At 41.0% G+C, this 5,693-nt stretch overlaps 1 pseudogene; it reads right to left on the reverse strand.

The window, feature by feature from the left end:
• Positions 1–208: 208 nt before the first annotated feature.
• On the reverse strand, positions 209–676 carry LOC145681727 (ADP-ribose glycohydrolase MACROD1 pseudogene; annotated as a pseudogene).
• Between the last annotated feature and the right edge of the window lie 5,017 nt (positions 677–5,693).

Here is a 5,693-nt window from a genome sequence, read left to right on the forward strand (position 1 = left end):
TTTCTGGTAAAAGGTTGTACTAACATACTGCAAATTAACATAGAAATAAATCCCTGTTAGGCCAGTAATAAACTAATCTCTAGGTTAAGTACACGGTATATATTTTATGCTCTTGTAAAGGACAAAAAATTCATTTCGGGAAATATTCGTGCATCACTTTTTCGTAAATAATTTGATTTTGTTTATCGAATTTAACAAAAATTATTTTTTAAAAATAATCGAGGTACTCCTCGAGATACTCCCTTACTACGTTCAAAGGAATTCTTGCAGCCTCCAATTTCGGGTAGTTAAATACTCCTGTAGCTATATTTGGAAAAGCAATGGTCGTTATGTCATTGTCCATAGCCAACTGTAGGGATTTCTCATAACACATCCTTAGGCGCTTAGCATTTTTATCATCGGGTGCAGATACATGTATAACATAATCTACAGGTAGATTATATCCTGAGGTTAACACGGCGTTACCTGGGTTGAAGTGACCAATTTTCTTGCTCTCCTGCCTCATTTCACTTCCCGCCAAAGACTGTACCATCAAGTCTACACCTCCTCTTGATTGCAACTGGGTGTTGGATGAATTTACGATCGCTTGTCCTGCCAGTGACGTAATAGACCCATAGTACAAAGCCACTTTCCGGTTAATTTCCTCGTTGACGGCAAACTTCGGTTTTTTCAACATCAGCCATCTATTTGGTATCGGGCCCGGTCTCGTCCCACGACGGAACTTCGGACATCAATTTCACATCTCGAATGAACAATGAATCCGCTTTTCCCGTGCTTTCCTCTTCCTGATACTCCATCAAAAAAGAAGTGGACTCCTCCTGCTGCTGAAAATCCTTTTCCTGGACTCCTTCACCCAATATTTGTGCATCCTCATTCTCTAACTTTTGCAAGTCCTTAGATATTCCCTTCTCAGGTTGATAATACTTCTTAAGCCGGTCTATAGAAAATGAGTCTATCTTATTCTGTCCTCTAGGTGTTCGAAACTTAACATAATAGCTGTTGTCATGCTTTTTGGACACAATTTGACCAGGTCTAAAATACTTTCCCGAGAAAGCAGCACACTGTCCTCGTTTTCTAGACAGATCAAAAATCCAAACCGCTTCACCCTGCTTGAATTCTTGTTGTATTCGCCTCTTATCGTAAGACTTCTTGGACGTCAGGTGTCGGTTTTACAAATTTTCTTGGGCTTTTTCGCGTATATACTTCAGTCGTTCCAATCTGTCTTGGTTTTCTGAAAATTGACATTCCGTGCCCAACATGCACGGAATGCAACAACCGAGGAGAAAAGCCGTGGAGGAGTTCGAAAGGAGAATATTTCATGCTCAAATTGCACGTGACGTTATAGGCAAAGGTCACTTCTGGTAAAAGTTCAATCCAACGTGATTGGTCAGTTTTATCTAAGGCGATCTTAAATTACTGTTCTATATTTCTTACTGCGATTTCTACGCTCCCAATAGAAAAATGCCCTTGAACGTCAGCGAAATATATTTGAGTCCCCAGTATTTTACATAACTCCTTAAATAATTCACTGGTAAATGCAACACCTCTATCACAACAAATTTGAGTTGGTATCCCATACTTCAATATGACGTTGTCATATATGAAAGCACTAACAGAAGCTGCAGAAGCATCTGGTAGAGAACCAGTAATACAAAAACGAGTTCCTTCATCTATGACTATAATTAGAAATTTGTGGCGTAAGATATTATTACTAGGGTAGGTCCCACCGAGATCCACATAAATTCTAAAGAAAGGATGGACGCTAGGATGTGTCTGAAGACTACCGAACTGTTTTCCATTCCTCTTTTTTAGCAATTGGCAAGTCACACAAGATTGGCACTTATACACAAATTTTTTCATGTTAGGGAAATAGACAGACTTTACTAAAAGTTTGTATGTTTTCGAAAATCCACCATGGCACGCACCCAGTTTCCCGCAATGCAGTTTCTCAAATACAATGTCTCGCAATTTCGATGGTACTGCGATCAAATATACTTTACCAAATGGTGTCTTATTCACTTTGTATGCTACATTATTCTTCAAAAGAAAATACGATGCCTGTCTTTCATAGGCTGGGTCCTTTTCTGCTCGATCCTCCAAGTGATCAATAATTTTCTTCAGTACTGCATCTTCTCGCTGTTCTTTTGCGATATCAATGAGGTCCATGTCTTCGATTAGGAAAATTCTCGGGTCAGAGGCACTCCCTTCTTCATCTTCCTTGTCGCGACTATGTTTAACCAAGCGACTCAAACTGTCGGCTTCTATGTTGTCGGTACCTTTCACGTGGGCGATGGTAAAATCGTAACAATCAATCTCAGACATCCAGCGTGCTAATTTACCTGTCAGGTTCTTACTGTGGCGAAGGAACATAATAGCTTTGGAGTCCGTATGAAGATAGAAATGTCGACCCACTACGAAATATCTGAAAGATTGCAGGGCATATAGCAGAGCCAAGAGTTCCAAATGGTACACAGACAATTTTTTTTCTGAAGGTCCAACTGCTCGACTGGCATATGCGATCGGCACTAATTCAGCTTCAGGATCGTCTGAAATAGGTTGTTTTGCTACAGCTGCGAGGCCCTTCTTGCACGCATCAGTGTAGATATGTAGATCCCTCTCTGGTTTGTATGCCATCAATGTTGGGGCTTCCAAAATTGCTTTTTTCAGAGCTTCAAAAGATTCTTGTTGCTGGGTTCCCCACTTAAAATCATGGTCTTTTCGAAGCAGAGTTTGAAGAGGATAAGCGATTTCCGAGAAATCCTTAACATATCTTCGCAAACAGCAGCACACGCCTAAAAAACTTTTTAAATTCTTCTTCGTGCGTGGACGTTGGAAATTCTGAATCGTGGCTAACATTCGATCAGACACTTGCACTCCAAATTTTGATAAACGATGTCCCAACACTATCAAAGAATAATGTGCAATCTTTGTCTTCTCGGGAGACAATTTTAATCCCCGTCCTCTAAGTTCTTCAAAAAGGACCTTGCACCAATGCACCATCTCGTCTACAGATGACGCGATAATGTAGAAGTCGTCCACATAATACATAATATTTGTACTTGGAACGCCTGCTAACGTCAATTTGACCAGTCTATTAAGCGCTGCTGCGTAAGAAATGTGTCCCATAGGTAGTACACAATATTGATAATTTGACATGCCTGGTATCGAGAAGCCTGTACACTCTTTCGACTCTTCTGTAATCGGAATTTGGATAAATCGCTCGAGGTATAAAGGAGATGTCCTGCCATACGATTGATTATGTCATCCATCGACGGTGTCGCAAAGTTCGAAGGATGGGATTGCTGATTTAAACCCCTCAGAGCACTTACGAATCGGAACTGATTATTACGCTTCCTAATCAGCAAGACGGGGTGGTTCCAGGGCGAGATTCTTTCCCTCAGAATCCCTTGATAAGGCACTGAGTAGGGCGTCTTATTCACGGGTGTAGGATCGGAGAGACGAATTTCATGAAGGTAACCTCGTGCGAGTCCTATGTCCTCCTCAGACGAACTCCAAACATCAGGAAATTCTCGTATGAGACTGTAAAATCTTTCTTTGTCTTCTGGAGATAGCTCGGGATTGACGTCGACACGACTAGGATCACAAAGTCGCCTGGACAGCTCCATCTTCTCCGGGGACGGTAGGCTTTCATCTACCGACGAAAGACTCCTCTCCTCAGGCTCCTCTGGGGCCTCCTCAAAATCTTCAGCATCCCCAAGATGTGTACCTTGTCGCAGTTTGATCTCCTTAATGGTGGGATTCGTAACATACACCACGGGGCATCCTCCATTCACTATCGCACATGGAATAAAAATGTCCAGTATTTCTTCTATCCGGCGAGAGGGTGACAATGATAACTTCTTCCCCGAAATATCCCAACAACTGCGTAGCTTCACCAGAGTATGCGAGCGAGGTGGTAAAATCTTGTTTTCCAATACTCTAAAAATAGCCCGAGATCCCTGCGCAAGCCAAGATGTTAAAATCTTTGACAAATTGACTTCTAAATTTCTCGGAGGTAACCTTTTCGAAGGAGGGCGTCCGAATCGAAAGAGTGTTAAATTTTGCTTATTGTAAGCCCTGTGCTTTTCTAAAAAATCGGCTACAATCAAAGGCCCATAATCAAAATTTGGAATAACTCTGAATACATGAGTAAACCATTTTCTACCAATCCTAAATTTTAATAAAGCTATCTCAGAAAGTTGTATAGACTTCCCTGTTACTCCCCGAAGTCTAGTATTAACCCCTTCGGGATCCTATGGTACAATTTGTACCATATGCACTTTTCATGGTACATTGCGTTATTTCTCTTCCATTTGAGCTTTCTCGTCCGTTTTTTTTTTTTTTTTGTTTTCCAAGTCCAGAGGCCTTGCAGAAGACATTACGTATGGTTTCAGACCGTCCTCCGTCCAGACATAGGAGGTGATGACGTCATAAGTCAATCATTTCTTTTGTCATTTTCTAAGTGTATGTTCAATATTTTTGGCGGGCTTATTTTTCTACGTAGAAGATTGAAATTTTGAAAAACATTCAGTTCACGGAGTAGTATGTACCAGATTTTTTGTTCTGATGTCAGTGCTAAAACAGGGGGGCAAAGGGGTAAAAATAGAGATTTTTACCCCAAAAATCCCGTTTTTCGTCATTTTCCCGCCTTACATACGTGATAGGACCACGCTAGTCATACCTTCTGAAAGACAGTTCCATTCCAAAGAGAACGACGGTCGAATTATTATTCTAGGGTAATTAGGGCCGTCTCAGTGAATTTTTATCCAAATATATTTCTGTATAGAGTAAAAGTGGGGCATGGTAGGGAAATTTTTCTGGCGGGCCTATTTTTTCACGTAGAAGATTGAAATTTTGCACAAAAATTCAGTCCACCGAGTAGTATTTACCAGAAGTTTTTTCCGATTTCTGCGTAAAAACAGGGGGGTCCAGAGGGGCAAAAGTTGAAAAAAGGGAAAATTTGCCTCAAAAATCCCTTTTTTCTGGAATTTCCCGCCTTAGATACATGATGGAGACATGTGAATGGTACCGCCTGAAAGAAAGTTCTATTCTGAAGAGAATGATTGGCGGATTATAGTCCTAGAGTAATTAGGGATGTCTCAGAATTTTTTCCCTGAGATCATAGTGTTTTATGGTACTTTGGGCATTGTGGGAATTTTTTATAAAAATTCTCCCGCCCTTACTGTTCAAGATAGAAACTTGAAATTTGGCACACATATTCAGTATACCAAGTATTATTTATCAGACTTTTTTTGATGGCTACGATCACAGAGGGGGGTCCAGGGGGGGCCAAAGTTCGAGAAAAAATTTTTCGCTCCGAAATTTTCACTTTGACAATTTTTCCCGCTTCTGGTATATGGTATGAGCATGCAAGTGGTACCATTTGAAAGCCAGCTCTATTCTGAAGAGAATGAGGTATGAACCATGATCCTAGGATAAATAGTGACGATACAGTAGCTGCTTGACTGAAAGTCTAAAAAATAGCCCAAAAAGCCAGGATCCGGAAAGGTGTTAATACGGAAACGTTTAGCATTTTCCGGGACCAAATTTTCCCCCAGACAACTGATCTGGCTGCCGCTGTCAATCATCAGTTCTACGTCTTTCCCGTTCATAAAAGCTGACACATGAGGCAATTCGTTAAAGGACACTATAGGGACTGTAACGCAACCTTGAGAAGATTCGTCCCGACCATC

This window comes from Thermobia domestica, chromosome 3 (assembly GCF_964235325.1).
Source record: "Thermobia domestica chromosome 3, izTheDome1.hap1.1, whole genome shotgun sequence".
Taxonomy (NCBI): Eukaryota; Metazoa; Arthropoda; class Insecta; order Zygentoma; family Lepismatidae; genus Thermobia; species Thermobia domestica.